General features: G+C 46.6%; 4 non-coding genes across 4 annotated transcripts; all 4 read left to right on the forward strand.

Moving 5' to 3' along the window:
* Positions 1-744: 744 nt before the first annotated feature.
* On the forward strand, positions 745-816 carry Trnat-agu (transfer RNA threonine (anticodon AGU)). The gene has a single exon. It is a non-coding gene; the product is annotated as a tRNA-Thr (tRNA).
* A 13,378-nt stretch (positions 817-14,194) lies between these two features.
* On the forward strand, positions 14,195-14,266 carry Trnat-agu (transfer RNA threonine (anticodon AGU)). The gene has a single exon. It is a non-coding gene; the product is annotated as a tRNA-Thr (tRNA).
* Positions 14,267-15,740: 1,474 nt separating this feature from the next.
* On the forward strand, positions 15,741-15,812 carry Trnat-agu (transfer RNA threonine (anticodon AGU)). The gene has a single exon. It is a non-coding gene; the product is annotated as a tRNA-Thr (tRNA).
* A 1,463-nt stretch (positions 15,813-17,275) lies between these two features.
* Positions 17,276-17,347, forward strand: Trnat-agu (transfer RNA threonine (anticodon AGU)). The gene has a single exon. It is a non-coding gene; the product is annotated as a tRNA-Thr (tRNA).
* Positions 17,348-18,510: the final 1,163 nt, after the last annotated feature.

Below are 18,510 nucleotides of genomic sequence, written 5' to 3' on the forward strand. Positions count from 1 at the left end.
GCACAACAAGACCGGTGTTAACTAGCGAATTGGTTTGCATATTGCCGTCGCCGCGTGTTTTTGACTGGCACTTGCACATCTAAAATAACGTCGGAAAGTAACTCGTTCGGCTTATGAGTCACATCAAGTATGTGTGTTAATTTTGACGAAACTAGCTCTGCAGGTTGTCATGCAATTCTGTTACCTCTCAGAAATGATTATGAAATAAAAGTGAACTACGTGACGAGTGTGACGTTAGGAAAACATTAGGCAACATGGGGAGGTTCTGTATCGGACCAATCAACCCAAACGAGTACTGTGTGACGTGCTAACCGGCATGTACTCACCGAGGCAGCGCGGCTAGCTCAGTCGGTAGAACATAAGGCTCTTAATCCCAGGGTCGTGGGTTCGAGCCCCACGTGGGGAGGAACGGAATTTTGTTCCTCTGCAGATGTAACTTACCGTTTTTCTGATTAACGTGATGTAATGGAAATAGCAACTTTAAACTTTGCCTACGTCTCCGTCAGTCGCTACGAAACTGTATTTGAAGGTGAAGGTGATTTTGTAGACATGTGTGAAAGACATGTTCTGAAATGCAAGTGGTGTTATTTGGAGAGCACTTCCTTTACGTGTCAGATGTGTAGGCAAGCAGTAATGGGTCGCCATAGCTGCAAATATTAGACGGTAATATGAAGTGTTGTCAGCTGAAGTCTGATGATCCAGACGACCGTAAGGATGAAGTACGCAAAAGTACCGCTAGGCCGCGCCTCTTTAGCTCAGTGGCAGAGCACTGGTCTAGTAAACCAGGGGTCGTGAGTTCGATCCTCACAGGAGGCAGACGAATTTTGGATATCAGTTGCGCGTCGAGGCCTTATAGCAAACAGTATCTGGGATGACTAACAATTAGCGAGAGGCGTTTTATTAAGAATTACTCTCAGATGTGATTAAGGCGAATGGCGCAGATAAAGCATTTGCCAAAGCGGTACAGCATAAGGTGGGATGGGACAGTCTGAAATATATTTTATAGATGTATTTCGTCGCCGCCGCCGCCACTTCTGCAGAAGTAGCAAATGGACATCGTAGCAAATGCGGCGAGGGACGCCCTGCCTTACATTTCCGAATGCACAAAGTGTGTGGTTTATTTTCCCAGTCTATATTTGGTAGGTCTCGTAGCAGGTTGAATGTATCAAATGGGTGGGAAAGATTAAGGGGCAGCGTCTGTGTAGAACGAAAACACAACTCCTCAGTGGTGTGAGCGTTTTGAGATGAGTCGTATATAAGTTGCACTTGTTTGTCAGTGACCGTGTGGCCTAATGGATAAGGCGTCGGACTTCGTATCCGAAGATTGCGTGTTTGATTCCTCTCTCGGTCGTGTTTTTCCAGATATGAAAAAGAAACATACCGTTTTAGTGCAGCACTTGAGCAGTACGAACCCGTGTGAACGTTGCTGTTGACCATTTTCTGCTTGGAGATGCTCTTGAGCTTGAAACACGCACAACAAGACCGGTGTTAACTAGCGAATTGGTTTGCATATTGCCGTCGCCGCGTGTTTTTGACTGGCACTTGCACATCTAAAATAACGTCGGAAAGTAACTCGTTCGGCTTATGAGTCACATCAAGTATGTGTGTTAATTTTGACGAAACTAGCTCTGCAGGTTGTCATGCAATTCTGTTACCTCTCAGAAATGATTATGAAATAAAAGTGAACTACGTGACGAGTGTGACGTTAGGAAAACATTAGGCAACATGGGGAGGTTCTGTATGGGACCAATCAACCCATACGAGTACTGTGTGACGTGCTAACCGGCATATACTCACCGAGGCAGCGCGGCTAGCTCAGTCGGTAGAACATAAGGCTCTTAATCCCAGGGTCGTGGGTTCGAGCCCCACGTGGGGAGGAACGGAATTTTGTTCCTCTGCAGATGTAACTTACCGTTTTTCTGATTAACGTGATGTAATGGAAATAGCAACTTTAAACTTTGCCTACGTCTCCGTCAGTCGCTACGAAACTGTATTTGAAGGTGAAGGTGATTTTGTAGACATGTGTGAAAGACATGTTCTGAAATGCAAGTGGTGTTATTTGGAGAGCACTTCCTTTACGTGTCAGATGTGTAGCCAAGCAGTAATGGGTCGCCATAGCTGCAAATATGAGACGGTAATATGAAGTGTTGTCAGCTGAAGTCTGATGATCCAGACGACCGTAAGGATGAAGTACGCAAAGGTACCGCTAGGCCGCGCCTCTTTAGCTCAGTGTTAGTTGCGAGTCAGCCGCCGAGCGGGACGGACGTGTGGCGGAGCTGGACCTCTGGCTGTAGTAAACACAGGCTGAGTCGCTGCGTTTGAGGTTAGTGGTGCTGCTAAGCCGCTATTCGTGTTGCACTTGTATTCATGAAGTTCTAGAGTGAATAGGTCGAATTATTTGAGGAAAGACACAATCAAGTTTACTTTCGATCGAAATTTCGTTCGACCTAAAGCATTTGAAATTAAAGCATGGTTTATCGAAAAAGTATTGATTAACGGTGATGATATTGTCGGAGTTTATCTCTCGTTTGTGACAAATGCTGTGTATCTGAAGATGAAAAGTCCAGAATTATGTAGTTCCATTGTGGATCGTTGCGGAGGTAGCGTGAAGTTTAATCATTCTGATGGGAATGTGAGTGACGTTGCTGTTAGTCATGCTGGGTACGGGATTCGTACGATCAGAGTGTTTGAGCTCCCTTTTGAAATTCCGCCCGAAGAACTTAATGTTGCCCTTCGGCCTTATGGCAGAATTATTTCCAATGTGGCAGAAAGGTGGTGTGAAGCTCATATGTTTCCTGTCTTGAACGGCGTAAGGCAAATTAAGATTGAATTACAGAAGCATGTCCCCTCTTATCTTAATATTTGTGGGTATCGTGCTTTGATTATCTATGATGGGCAACCGCGGACTTGCGCTTTATGCAATTCCACGGAACATATTCGTGCAGAATGTTCACGGAGGCGTGTCCCGCAGTTACCGCGTGACGAGATGCAGAGTTCCGGCCCTGTTGTTGGTATGAAGTTGTCATACGCTGCCGCTGCTGACTTCCGCAGCCGAGGCGAGTCGGTGCCGCCTGTGCGCGGGGAGCCTGCTGCCTCGCGGGCGGTTGTCGATGATACTCCGGCTTCCAGCTCTAGATTTGCGGATGGTCTGCCGATCAGCTCCGCGCCCCTCGAATCTATGCCGACGCCAACTTTTTCCAACTCTCCCACTGTGGTTGCTCGTTCTTCCGCGGACTCGGCCGAAGATCCCCAAATACCCGCAACGGAGGTTTCCTTGCGTCGTCAGGATTCCCACCAACGTGAGGATATTGCCACTAGCTTCCGAGGAGTGGACGCTCCAGGCATCCACTCTGCGGGAACTATGAACGAAGATAGCAATCTGGACATTGGTTTCACGTTGGCGCCCACAGAAGACACTTGCGTCAAGGAAACTACAACGAGCGATAGTGTAGAATTGGAGACTGGGTTGCTACCAGTGGGAGCCATGGAAAAAGATGCGCCTCCTTCTGCCGTTGTGGAATGCGATACGCGGACTTTTGTCCGAAAAAAGGAACAGGCGACGTCAGACGTATCATCCGGTACTTCTCCTGACAGGTCGCAAACTTCATCTCCTGCTAGATCGCCGAAGAGATCTTCGAAGAAAGGCAAGAAGAGGAGATTGGCACACAAAGCAGCAGAGAGTTTAGCTCCTGCATTGCGGGAAAAGTTAAAACATTTAAGGGATAATGAACGACTACGAGAACAATGCCCAGTAGCACGAGTTAACGAGTGTACTGAAGCGGAGATGAGTCGTGCCGATGCAGATGATCTTCAACAACAACCTCGCGCACCGCTTGGCGTCGCAGGTTTGCAGACCGGCACTACTATGGATTTAGACCGAACTGTCTCAGGAAAAGGACTTGATTGGGCCGATGCCCAAGAAGATCGCACCGACCACGGAACGGAGATGGACCTGACACATGCTAGTGGCATTTAATTTTTTTTTTTTTTAATGTCTATTTTTCTTTCTGACAGACAGAATGGAATGGTACAGACGTGACTCTGCATGGGGTATACTTCATTAGCCAATTTCTTTTTCCTGCACCTATGCCAACGGAACTGACATATAATGTGACCACGATCAATATAAATCGGATTCGCAGTGAAACGAAAGTCGCTTCTTTAAAAGATTTCCTTTACCAGTCGGATACTGATATAGCCCTCCTACAGGAATTTAATGTCCACAACTTTTATGTCCCAGGTTTTCAAGAGATTTTAAATATTGCACCGGAAGCCACATGTGGGACTGCGATCCTTGTCAAAGATGGTATTGATGTGAAGGATATCTGTCTGTTAGAAAATGGGAGGGGCATCAGTTGTAAAATTTTTACTACTACTGTTTTAAATGTATATGTCCCCTCTGGTAACAACGCTAGAGATGATAGGGCTAATTTTTTTAAGAACGATATGGTCTATTTACTTAAGGGGAATCCGGCGGAAGCTTTAATCGGTGGTGACTTTAATTGTGTACTTCACAAAAAGGATCAGCGACCAAATTTTAACTTCTCCAGGGAACTGGCGGCTTTGGTGACAAACATGAAGTGGACAGACGTGTGGGAAAGCAAATACCCCACGTTAGTCAAATTTACGTACATCAGTAGTCGCTCGCAAAGCAGAATAGACAGAATATACGTCACAGCAAACCTGGAAAATAAAATCAGTAGTATCGAAGTAATTCCCACTACCTTTTCGGACCATCTCGCAGTGAAATGCAGCATTCGGTTTCAGAAGCAAGGAACGTATTGGGGTCGCCCCTTATGGAAGCTGAATACCCATATGTTGTTCGAGGGTGCCCTATCAAGAACAGTAGCGGAGGTATGGCAGGCTGCTCTACGTATGCGCCATAAATACAGCTCTCGCCTTGCGTGGTGGACCTCATGTGCTAAAAAGAAATTGAGATCATCCCTAATAGCTTACGGGAGGGAGCGAGCGATGTGGTCTCGCAATACCGTTGAATTTTACTATACATGCTTAAGGGAACTATCAGCTCAGCAGATGACTGATGAGGTTTTCATTGAAATAAAGAAGATCAAGGCTCACCTCATAAGTCTCAAGCGACAACAGCTGGAGGGTTTAAAAATTAAATCTCGTGTCCCGACAACGGTGGAGGACGAAAACGCATCGCTGTACCACTTACTCGAACATGAAAGAAATAGAAGACGAGCGTTTATTGCTTGTCTTAGAGTGGGCGATAACCGGGTGCTGACGGAACACTCTGACATTTTAAATGCAGTTTATGGATTTTATCGTACGTTATATACTGATACCCGGTATAATCTAGACTGTGCGAACGATTTGCTACGAACTACAGGTATCGACAACGTTATCAATGACGAGGACAATGTGTCCCTTACCACTGCGATCACATGTGAGGAGGTGTTTGATATACTTAAATATTCGCCTACCCGTAAGTCCCCAGGGCCTGATGGCTTGCCTGTAGAGTTTTATTGTAAATTTTGGCCTCTCATCGGTAATCAATTCACAGAAGTGATAAATGAAGTGTTGCAAGGTGTTACTGTTCCACGCGAGTTCAAAGAAAGCGTAACTGTGCTAATACCAAAGGGAAGGAACGCGACAGTTAAAGATCTCAATCAATTGAGACCAATATGTTTGATGAACTCGGATTATAAAATAATTGCACGTGTACTGAAGGAAAGACTGAGACCTCTAATGGAGAAGATCATAGGTGACCACCAAACCTGTCTCTCGGGGCGGAATATTTTTAAAACTGTTTGTGAATATAGGGATGTCTCTGCAATTTTTGCAACGTCATCCTCACCAGGAGGCCTTGCCTTTATCGACTTCTCAAAGGCTTTTGACAGGGTCAACCACTTATTTTTGTTCAGAACGTTGACCTATGTGGGTTTTAGTCAACATTTTGTGCAAGTTTTAATTAACATTGTTGAAGGCATCCAAACACAAGTGTCTGTAAATGGGCATTTCACTCCACCCATTGAAATTCGCAACGGCGTCCCGCAGGGAAGTCCTTTGTCAATGCTCCTGTATGTTGTTGCACTGGAGCCTTTACTAAGGAGACTCGATGTCGATCTTGAGGGCATCACGATATCTGGCGTTAACAACGTCACCAATGCATATGCTGATGACGTTGGAGTGGTTATTCGTAGTAACGAAGATTTAGAGAAATTAACTACGAATATTCAGATCTTTTGTGAAGCTACAGGCGCTAGGGTTAACGAGGTGAAGAGTTCGTTTTTAAATCTTAAAGGTCTTCAAGATGTCCGTTTGGAATGGGCACGCTCCGTCGATCGTCACACCGCTCTGGGTGTCACCTTTTACCGATGTCCGCTTCAGACCATGACCTACAATTGGAAGAAAGTACTGGATACAATCAGAGGAGCCACAATACTCAATCAGACCAGACATCTGAACATTAAACAACGAATCAGAATAATTAATTGGTCCATTTTATCAAAAGCTATATATATAGGTCAAATATTGCCAGTTTCGAAACCCATTGCCAAACGTATAATGAGTATCATTTGCCGATTTATATGGACAGGGAATATTTTTAGAGTAGCAGTCGGTACAGTTACGTTACCTTCCGCTGAAGGTGGCCTAGGTTTAACAGATATATGGCGGAAGACTACGGCGTTATATATAAAGAGGACCCTACAAATTATAGAAAAACATCCACATAGTATTACAGCCAGGCTGTATCGACTCCTACAGCCAGAAAATTTACGTCCACCCATAAATATAGGCGGAATTAATTATAAATTGAAATATATTCGCCAGTTCTTTTTAGAGATTAGCTACATGGACAGTATTGTCACGAATCGACAATCAAGGAATTGCAGGAAATTAATGGAACTCTTAACAACGAAAGAACATGTCAACAAAATGGAGTGCAGATATCCCGACAAAGACTGGAAAAGAATTTGGAAAAATATTAGTAATCGTGAACTGTCTTCCGACATTCAGGCAACCTGGTACCGAGTTGTTAATAACGTAGTTTCCACTAACGAAAAGTTGCACTCCATTGGTCTTAGTGACACGATTGTGTGCACCCGATGTGACGCAGTTGACACATTGATCCACCGCTTTCTCTGTGGCGGATACGCCGAAATATGGAGGGGACTCCAACGGCGGGTAGCCTTTATAACCAGAACTGTTAGTACTGAGATCAATGTTGAAAAATTACTCTTCCCCGATGGTGTTTTCTTCCCTGTCCAGAAAACCAATGCTGTGTTGTGGTTGTTTGGCAATTATGTACATTACGTTATATCTGAACACGGCAATGACCGTGTTTTAGAATACGAATTATACGAACGAGCAAAATATTATCAGATATGTACGCGCAGGGACCACAAAAAAACTTTTGGTAACATGTTACACATTCTGTTTCAGAGACAAGGGATTGGATAAACATCTTAATAGCCCTCGTCTACGAAAAATGTAGTCACAGGCCAAAGTAGGGGATCGCTGTTGAGGGTGAAGTACGGTGGGGACTTCGTGTGCCCCAGGGCCGCTACGGTAGCCGTGAAGGCCTCGGACAGAACCCCGAAACGGCACTGCGGCTTCACACTTACTGCTGGATGAACCCCATATCTCCAGCAACTACTTTCATCTATGATGATTTTCCAGGATCTCGGTAATATCGGAAGGTGATTTCGTTGCACACAATGCAGTGGAAGCTTCTTGCACGTGTTCCTCAGTTACAATCTTTCTATTTTTGTTTAATTTTTTTCAGTATGAAGCAAGAGTGACAATTTATTAATTCCCAAGAAGCCTTAATTTTTCAATTTTCAGTTCTACGGAGGAGAAGCCTCACATGGCGAAGAAGCCAAACATCATTTCATTTCCCTAACTGTCACAGTAAATTTGAAAAAAAAATCAGTCGATATAGCATAGAAGCTCGCCGAAGAAGGCATAAAAGGAGAGCGAATGGATGGGCTGTGTGGGGAGAAGGGATCCCCAAAAGAAAAAAACTAACAAAAAAAGAAAAAAAGAAAAAAATGGATAAGGCGTCGGACGTCGTATCCGAAGATTGCGTGTTTGATTCCTCTCTCGGTCGTGTTTTTCCAGATCTGAAAAAGAAACATACCGTTTTAGTGTAGCACTTGAGCAGTACGAAACCGTGTGAATGTTGCTGTTGACCATTTTCTGCTTGGAGATGCTCTTCAGCTTAAAACACGCACAACAAGGCCGATGTTAACTAGCGAATTGGTTTGCATATTGCCGTCGCCGCGTGTTTTTGACTGGCACTTGCACATCTAAAATAACGTCTGAAAGTAACTCGTTCGGCTTAATAGTCACATCAAGTATGTGTGTTAATTTTGACGAAACTAGCTCTGCAGGTTGTCATGCAATTCTGTTACCTGTCAGAAATGATTATGAAATAAAAGTGAACTACGTGACGAGTGTGACGTTAGGAAAACATTAGGCAACATGGAGAGGTTCTGTATGGGACCAATCAACCCAAACGAGTACTGTGTGACGTGCTAACCGGCATATACTCACCGAGGCAGCGCGGCTAGCTCAGTCAGTCGAGGCGCGGCCGTCGTGCAGGTCGGACGTGCCTGGAGCGTTGTTTACGTGCTCAGCTGCGGCCTGCGGTGCGGCACGTGGTGAGTCGAGGGCCGTTGCGGCGCGCAATCATCTTGTTTGTAACGAATAGAACCTAACATGGATCACCCAGAGCGGAAAGATACTTTGAAGTATATGTTTGATGGAAGTTTTTCTCGACCGAAATATTACGAAGTCGAACGATTTCTCGATGAAGACGTAAAATTGCCTCCCACCGATATCATTGGTATCCATTTGTCTATTGTCAGTAGCACAGTTTATATCAAATTGCGTGACCCAGAATTGTGCGACAAAATCATCGATTCATGTGGCGGTACCTATAAATTTCGACACAGTGACGGGAATGTTGGTGAGGTGACTGTTGTCCACGCTGGTCTTGGTATTCGTACCGTCAGGATTTTCGAGTTGCCTTTTGAAATCTCGCCTGAACAAATTAATGCTTCTATTAAGTCCTACGGCAAAATTATCAGTAACATTGCCGAAAAGTGGGCCCCGTTCCATAAGTACCCTGTTTTGAACGGTGTGCGGCAAATTAAGATCTAATTGCAACGGCATATTCCGTCCTACCTAACGATTTGTGGATATAGGGCGATAATCATATATGAGGGACAGCCTCGTACATGTTCAGGCTGTAATTCCACGGGACACGTCCGGGCACAGTGCATCCAACGACGTGTAACGCAGCTGCCTGCGGGTGAACTGGGCCCTCCCCCGCAACCGACAATATTACCGACTACTCATGTAGCGGCGGTCCGTGCAAATACACCCACTGCGTCGGCTGCGGAAGTCGGACTTAGTGTGGCCGATGTTACGAATGACGGAGATGTACCTATGGAAATCTCTACCGCTCAGGAAGCCTTGCCGGTCGCTGGCTTACCTGCCGCGGTGCCCCGTGACGCCTCACGTGAGGAAGCCAGGGTTGACGTTGTGGAGGCGGCCACTACCGCCACTGACAGCCAGCAAGAGACAGAGACTCTTCCTCTTCCTTTAAAGAATGCGGAAGCCTCTGTCAGTGGGTCCTCCCCGAAAAAGCACAAGAAACGTCGGATCGCTCGTCCGGCGGCAGCTCAATCGGCACCTCCCTTGCGTGAAAAGGCCAAACACGCGGGCCGCATGATCTGCGATGACACTTCGGGGACCGAAGATTGTCTTCCGTCGTTGGCCTCACCCATGAATATTGACGATGATGTATCCAACCTTGACACGGGGAGGGCACATATTAGTGCACCACCGCGGACGGCCCAAGTGGCAGATGTGCAGGGTGACGGCCCGCAATGCGGTTCCGGAACTGCTGCAGCAGGCGCGACGACGGCTGTGTCTGTCGATAATTGGGCGGATGATATTGAAGATATGACTGGCAATCCCGAGCGTGAAGAACCGATGGCAACTGGTGATACGCTGCTAACGTCTCGGCGCAATGCAGCGTCCACGGACGGCGACGTGTAGACTTATACGACCTCCGAAGCGGACGACTGTTGAAGGGATAAAAATCGTACCTGTTTTCATCTGCAGATGACCACTCATCCCACATCGCTCCGTTCACCACAATCCTATAAGATTTCTACCATAAATGTTAACCGCATTGTCTCTCAAGCAAAAATCCACAGCCTTCGACATTATTATGGGCCGCTGATATAGATATTCTGTTCGTACAGGAAGCACTGACTCCACTCCTAGCCGACGTCCCCGGTTATGACGCCATTGTCAATATAGGGACGGAGGCAGGTACGATCATTCTGTATCGGGAAGGCATTGAATGTTCTTGTTTGTCCATGTTACCTACCGGACGAGGCATTGCCGCACAGTTCCATGATGTACTCCTTCTTAATGTGTACGCCCCTTCCGGTTCCAACGCGCGAGCGGCGAGGAGGGAGTTTTACACGGGAGAGATAGCGAATCTAATCACCGACTTGCGTCTGCGTATTATTATGGGTGGTGACTTTAACTGCGTATTGCGCCGCACCGATCAAACGCCGAACTTTAACTTCAGCCAGGAACTGCTAACACTAGTTACAGAATTGCAGTCAGTCGACACGTGGGCGACCTTACACCCAGATGAAGTTGCCTTTACTCACTTTACGCAGACATCTTCCAGCAGGTTAGATCGCATATATGTGCAACGCGGTCTTTTAGCCGACGTGGGAACTTGCGAATATTGGCCCGTTAATTTCAGTGACCATATCGCTTACCACATCGTCTTTAATCACTCACCGCAGAAAGTTTATAGAGGCTTCGGACGATGGCAACTCAACTGTCGCCTCTTACAAGAGGCCACTTTAGAGCGTAAGATCCGGTCAGTTTGGCACTCCGTAACATCAAGCAGGCCCACTTATTCCACGTGGATTGATTGGTGGACGCTTCATGCAAAGGGGAAACTCATTACTTGCATCAAGCACCACGCCCGGATTCGTGCTCGCGGTGAGAAGGAAATCACTGAATTCTATTTCTGTGCCCTGCGAGAATTGTACCGGGATTATCATCAGGTGCCTAATAACATCACGCACGTACGCAGACTCCAAGCCAAGATTACATCCTTGACGGCCTGCACCGCCGTCGGCCACCAGATTCGAGCACGTGACTCCACAAACTTGCCGCAACAGCAGACGTCAGTCCATCATATCGTCCAACAGTTACGTGCAGCGCGTAGGAAACTTATTCATAAGTTGCAGGATGCAGACGGTGCTTGTTATACCCTACAGCGAGACATCAAAAACCATGTTACCAACCACTTTGCTGCACTTTACACCTGTGCTGGTGTACCACATGAGAAAGTGCGAGAATGGTATCTTTCTGGACCCCCGCCGTACCGCATTACCGACGACCTCAATCGGGACCTGCTTGCTCCCTTTACCAAAGAAGAACTGAAGGATGCCCTGCTTGCTGCGCCACGAAATAAATCTCCGGGCACGGACGGGCTCTCTGTCGAGTTTTACGTCAAATATTGGCCTATATTAGGGGACGAACTCACAGAGATGTACAATGAAGTACTACGTGGGATTGCTCTACCCCCAGCCTTCACAGAAGGGTTAACTGTTTTAATACCTAAGACGCCGACGCCGACCACCACCAAAGATCTGCGGCCCATTACTCTGCTCAATGCCGACTTTAAGCTTCTGACGCGCGCCCTCAATGCCCGGTTACGGCAGCTGTTACCCTATCTTCTGGGACCATACCAAATGAGTGCGATCCGTGGTCGGTCGCTGTCCACCATTTTGGCGCTATATCGGGATCTCGTCTCCCTCACCTGGGCCACCCGCACTCCTATGGCCATAGCATTTCTTGACTTCGATAAGGCTTACGATCGAGCTGACTATCACTATCTCAGCGGCGTGATGGAATCAATGGGCTTCAGTCTTAATTTTATCCACCTCATCAACAACTGTATCAGTGGTACCCGTACGCGCTTCCTGATCAATAATACATTGACGGAGTACATCCAGCTCTCACGGGGTATCAAGCAAGGCAGTCCACTTTCAACGACGCTCTATGCGATCCTCATGGAACCCTTGTTGCGCCATCTACATCATAGCCTCCCTCGATTCCAGTTTTATGGTATCAAGTCTGTGGTCCAAGCTTACGCAGACGATGTCAGCGTGCTTCTTAACGACGTTCGCGATGTCACCGCAGCGAAACGCATTCTTGAGGAATTCCAAAGAGATAGTGGTGCCATGTTAAACGTCAATAAATCCGCCGCCTTAACGCTTGGTCAAGAACGACCTATCACAGGCGACGCTTGGCTGCCCTGTGTACAGACTAGAAAACACCTTGGTCTCTACGTTACGGCCCGGCCTCTGGACATGTCTCACAAAAATTGGATACCCAAAATTCAGGCGATAAAAGCACTCCTGCGCGACCAGAACATGCGACACCTCGATCGTCTGCAGCGAGCCTTTTTCGTCAACTCTGATGCCCTCTCCAAATTACAATTTGTTGCCGCCGTCCTACCTATGCCACCCACAGTAGCAAGATCACTCCTAGCGGCGGCCGCCTGGTACGTCTGGAAGCTCAATATTTTTAAGGTTTCCTTCACCACGACAGCACTGCCATGCGGATATGGGAGGCCTTGGCTTGAAAAACCCCGGCATTCCTGCCCTAGCCCTGTATCTGAAACGCTCATGGCAGATACTCACCGCCAGCGAGGACACCGTCACGAAGCGGCTCTATCAACTGTCCCGCCCCCGCAATATATCTCCGCCTGTGGACATTGGCCACGTCGGCCCGCACTTTCAGCATATAGCACTGTATTACCTTGAAAGTAGCTATCTCGACGACGAGCTTTTCAAGAAGCCGACGGTAAAACTGTACCGCCACTTACTTCGGCCGTCACTGCCTGGCCCCTTGGAAAAGAAGTATCCGGCTTGCAATTGGTCCCTCGTTTGGGCTAACATCCATAATCCAACGCTTCCGACAGATGTCCGCTCCAAATGGTATGACGTGGTCGCTGACACTATTCCGACGAAAGAAAAGCGGCACAGGATTAATCTTGCACCCAGTCCCTACTGCGACTTGTGCCACATGGTTGAGACTATTGCACATCTGTTTGTCTGCAAGGATCAAGTGCACATCTGGAATTGGACGCGCAAAAAACTCGCTGTGCTCAACCGGACTGCGCCTCATGCGATTCAGATCCACGACATTCTGCGCCCGGACTACCGACTCTTCCCTGCAGCCAAACATAACAGCTACCTATGGCTTATGGGACATTTTATCCACTATATTCTGTCCGGCAGTGCGCCTAATGTCTTAGATTTTCAAGTATATCTCTCACACCAACACTGGCGCACAACCAACCAATATGGGCACCGGTATCAGTCAACATTTCAAAATTTTCTTCACATCGTCCTTGAGATGAAGTAGGACGTGGATAACATGAATATCTGTTATAACAATTCGTTTTTCCTGTACTATAGTCAAGGTTATACTCACAGCAAAGACTTCCATTGGTCTCATTGTGATTCTGAATAAAGCAATGTATGAGATCAAGAATATGTCCTTCCCAGGATCAGTTATTTCTACGACATATTAAATTTGGTGTATTTTGAATGAAACAAAAGCGCAAAACAGACAGCAGAAACGAGCAAAGAAGATGGATAGAAAACAAACGAATATACAAATTACAACGAACAAAAAAAAAAAAAAACTAAAAAAAAAAACAAAAAAAAAGTTGGTAGAGCGTCACACTCTTAATCCAAGGGTTAATTAGAAAAAAAAAGTCGGTAGAACATAAGGCTCTTAATCCCAGGGTCGTGGGTTCGAGCCCCACGTGGGGAGGAACGGAATTTTGTTCCTCTGCAGATGTAACTTACCGTTTTTCTGATTAACGTGATGTAATGGAAATAGCAACTTTAAACTTTGCCTACGTCTCCGTCAGTCGCTACGAAACTGTATTTGAAGGTGAAGGTGATTTTGTAGACATGTGTCAAAGACATGTTCTGAAAGCAAGTGGTGTTATTTGGAGAGCACTTCTTTTACGTGTCAGATGTGTAGGCAAGCAGTAATGGGTCGCCATAGCTGCAAATATTAGACGGTAATATGAAGTGTTGTCAGCTGAAGTCTGATGATCCAGACGACCGTAAGGATGAAGTACGCAAAAGTACCGCTAGGCCGCGCCTCTTTAGCTCAGTGGCAGAGCACTGGTCTAGTAAACCAGGGGTCGTGAGTTCGATCCTCACAGGAGGCAGACGAATTTTGGATATCAGTTGCGCGTCGTGGCCTTATAGCAAACAGTATTTGGGATGACTAACAATTAGCGAGAGGCGTTTTATTAAGAATTACTCTCAGATGTGATTAAGGCGAATGGCGCAGATAAAGCATTTGCCAAAGCGGTACAGCATAAGGTGGGATGGGACAGTCTGAAATATATTTTATAGATGTATTTCTCACATATCTCAGAGCCTTCCGCGGTTGTCGTCGTCGTCGTCGTCGTCGTCGTCGTCGTCGTCGTCGTCGTCGTCGTCGTCGCCGCCGCCACTTCTGCAGAAGTAGCAAATGGACATCGTAGCAAATGCGGCGAGGGACGCCCTGCCTTACATTTCCGAATGCACAAAGTGTGTGGTTTAGTTTCCCAGTCTATATTTGGTAGGTCTCGTAGCAGGTTGAATGTATCAAATGGGTGGGAAAGAGCAAGGGGCAGCGTCTGTGTAGAACGAAAACACAACTCCTCAGTGGTGTGAGCGTTTCGAGATGAGTCGTATATAAGTTCCACTTGTTTGTCAGTGACCGTGTGGCCTAATGGACAAGGCGTCGGACTTCGTATCCGAAGATTGCGTGTTTGATTCCTCTCTCGGTCGTGTTTTTCCAGATCTGAAAAAGAAACATACCGTTTTAGTGTAGCACTTGAGCAGTACGAAACCGTGTGAATGTTGCTGTTGACCATTTTCTGCTTGGAGATGCTCTTCAGCTTAAAACACGCACAACAAGACCGGTGTTAACTAGCGAATTGGTTTGCATATTGCCGTCGCCGCGTGTTTTTGACTGGCACTTGCACATCTAAAATAACGTCGGAAAGTAACTCGTTCGGCTTATGAGTCACATCAAGTATGTGTGTTAATTTTGACGAAACTAGCTCTGCAGGTTGTCATGCAATTCTGTTACCTCTCAGAAATGATTATGAAATAAAAGTGAACTACGTGACGAGTGTGACGTTAGGAAAACATTAGGCAACATGGGGAGGTTCTGTATGGGACCAATCAACCCAAACGAGTACTGTGTGACGTGCTAACCGGCATATACTCACCGAGGCAGCGCGGTTAGCTCAGTCGGTAGAACATAAGGCTCGTAATCCCAGGGTCGTGGGTTCGAGCCCCACGTGGGGAGGAACGGAATTTTGTTCCTCTGCAGATGTAACTTACCGTTTTTCTGATTAACGTGATGTAATGGAAATAGCAACTTTAAACTTTGCCTACGTCTCCGTCAGTCGCTACGAAACTGTATTTGAAGGTGAAGGTGATTTTGTAGACATGTGTGAAAGACATGTTCTGAAATGCAAGTGGTGTTATTTGGAGAGCACTTCCTTTACGTGTCAGATGTGTAGGCAAGCAGTAATGGGTCGCCATAGCTGCAAATATTAGACGGTAATATGAAGTGTTGTCAGCTGAAGTCTGATGATCCAGACGACCGTAAGGATGAAGTACGCAAAAGTACCGCTAGGCCGCGCCTCTCTAGCTCAGTGGCAGAGCACCGGTCTAGTAAACCAGGGGTCGTGAGTTCGATCCTCACAGGAGGCAGACGAATTTTGGATATCAGTTGCGCGTCGTGGCCTTATAGCAAACAGTATCTGGGATGACTAACAATTAGCGAGAGGCGTTTTATTAAGAATTACTCTCAGATGTGATTAAGGCGAATGGCGCAGATAAAGCATTTGCCAAAGCGGTACAGCATAAGGTGGGATGGGACAGTCTGAAATATATTTTATAGATGTATTTCTCACATATCTCAGAGCCTTCCGCGGTTGTCGTCGTCGTCGTCGTCGTCGTCGTCGTCGCCGCCGCCGCCGCCGCCGCCACTTCTGCAGAAGTAGCAAATGGACATCGTAGCAAATGCGGCGAGGGACGCCCTGCCTTACATTTCCGAATGCACAAAGTGTGTGGTTTAGTTTCCCAGTCTATATTTGGTAGGTCTCGTAGCAGGTTGAATGTATCAAATGGGTGGGAAAGAGCAAGGGGCAGCGTCTGTGTAGAACGAAAACACAACTCCTCAGTGGTGTGAGCGTTTCGAGATGAGTCGTATATAAGTTCCACTTGTTTGTCAGTGACCGTGTGGCCTAATGGATAAAGGCGTCGGACTTCGTATCCGAAGATTGCGTGTTTGATTCCTCTCTCGGTCGTGTTTTTCCAGATATGAAAAAGAAACATACCGTTTTAGTGCAGCACTTGAGCAGTACGAAACCGTGTGAACGTTGCTGTTGACCATTTTCTGCTTGGAGATGCTCTTGAGCTTGAAACACGCACAACAAGACCGGTGTTAACTAGCGAATTGGTTTGCATATTGCCGTCGCCGCGTGTTTTTGACTGGCACTTGCACATCTAAAATAACGTCGGAAAGTAACTCGTTCGGCTTATGAGTCACATCAAGTATGTGTGTTAATTTTGACGAAACTAGCTCTGCAGGTTGTCATGCAATTCTGTTACCTCTCAGAAATGATTATGAAATAAAAGTGAACTACGTGACGAGTGTGACGTTAGGAAAACGTTAGGCAACATGGGGAGGTTCTGTATGGGACCAATCAACCCAAACGAGTACTGTGTGACGTGCTAACCGGCACATACTCACCGAGGCAGCGCGGCTAGCTCAGTCGGTAGAACATAAGGCTCTTAATCCCAGGGTCGTGGGTTCGAGCCCCACGTGGGGAGGAACGGAATTTTGTTCCTCTGCAGATGTAACTTACCGTTTTTCTGATTAACGTGATGTAATGGAAATAGCAACTTTAAACTTTGCCTACGTCTCCGTCAGTCGCTACGAAACTGTATTTGAAGGTGAAGGTGATTTTGTAGACATGTGTGAAAGACATGTTCTGAAATGCAAGTGGTGTTATTTGGAGAGCACTTCCTTTACGTGTCAGATGTGTAGGCAAGCAGTAATGGGTCGCCATAGCTGCAAATATTAGACGGTAATATGAAGTGTTGTCAGCTGAAGTCTGATGATCCAGACGACCGTAAGGATGAAGAACGCAAAAGTACCGCTAGGCCGCGCCTCTTTAGCTCAGTGGCAGAACACTGGTCTAGTAAACCAGGGGTCGTGAGTTCGATCCTCACAGGAGGCAGACGAATTTTGGATATCAGTTGCGCGTCGTGGCCTTATAGCAAACAGTATCTGGGATGACTAACAATTAGCGAGAGGCGTTTTATTAAGAATTACTCTCAGATGTGATTAAGGCGAATGGCGCAGATAAAGCATTTGCCAAAGCGGTACAGCATAAGGTGGGATGGGACAGTCTGAAATATATTTTATAGATGTATTTCTCACATATCTCAGAGCCTTCCGCGGTTGTCGTCGTCGTCGTCGTCGTCGTCGTCGCCGCCGCCACTTCTGCAGAAGTAGCAAATGGACATCGTAGCAAATGCGGCGAGGGACGCCCTGCCTTACATTTCCGAATGCACAAAGTGTGTGGTTTAGTTTCCCAGTCTATATTTGGTAGGTCTCGTAGCAGGTTGAATGTATCAAATGGGTGGGAAAGAGCAAGGGGCAGCGTCTGTGTAGAACGAAAACACAACTCCTCAGTGGTGTGAGCGTTTCGAGATGAGTCGTATATAAGTTCCACTTGTTTGTCAGTGACCGTATGGCCTAATGGACAAGGCGTCGGACTTCGTATCCGAAGATTGCGTGTTTGATTCCTCTCTCGGTCGTGTTTTTCCAGATCTGAAAAAGAAACATACCGTTTTAGTGTAGCACTTGAGCAGTACGAAACCGTGTGAATGTTGCCGTTGACCATTTTCTGCTTGGAGATGCTCTTCAGCTTAAAACACGCACAACAAGACCGGTGTTAACTAGCGAATTGGTTGCATATTGCCGTCGCCGCGTGTTTTTGACTGGCACTTGCACATCTAAAATAACGTCGGAAAGTAACTCGTTCGGCTTATGAGTCACATCAAGTATGTGTGTTAATTTTGACGAAACTAGTTCTGCAGGTTGTCATGCAATTCTGTTACCTCTCAGAAATGATTATGAAATAAAAGTGAGCTACGTGACGAGTGTGACGTTAGGAAAACATTAGGCAACATGGGGAGGTTCTGTATGGGACCAATCAACCCAAACGAGTACTGTGTGACGTGCTAACCGGCATATACTCACCGAGGCAGCGCGGCTAGCTCAGTCGGTAGAACATAAGGCTCTTAATCCCAGGGTCGTGGGTTCGATCCCCACGTGGGGAGGAACGGAATTTTGTTCCTCTGCAGATGTAACTTACCGTTTTTCTGATTAACGTGA

This window comes from Schistocerca gregaria, chromosome 4, assembly GCF_023897955.1.
Source record: "Schistocerca gregaria isolate iqSchGreg1 chromosome 4, iqSchGreg1.2, whole genome shotgun sequence".
Taxonomy (NCBI): Eukaryota; Metazoa; Arthropoda; class Insecta; order Orthoptera; family Acrididae; genus Schistocerca; species Schistocerca gregaria.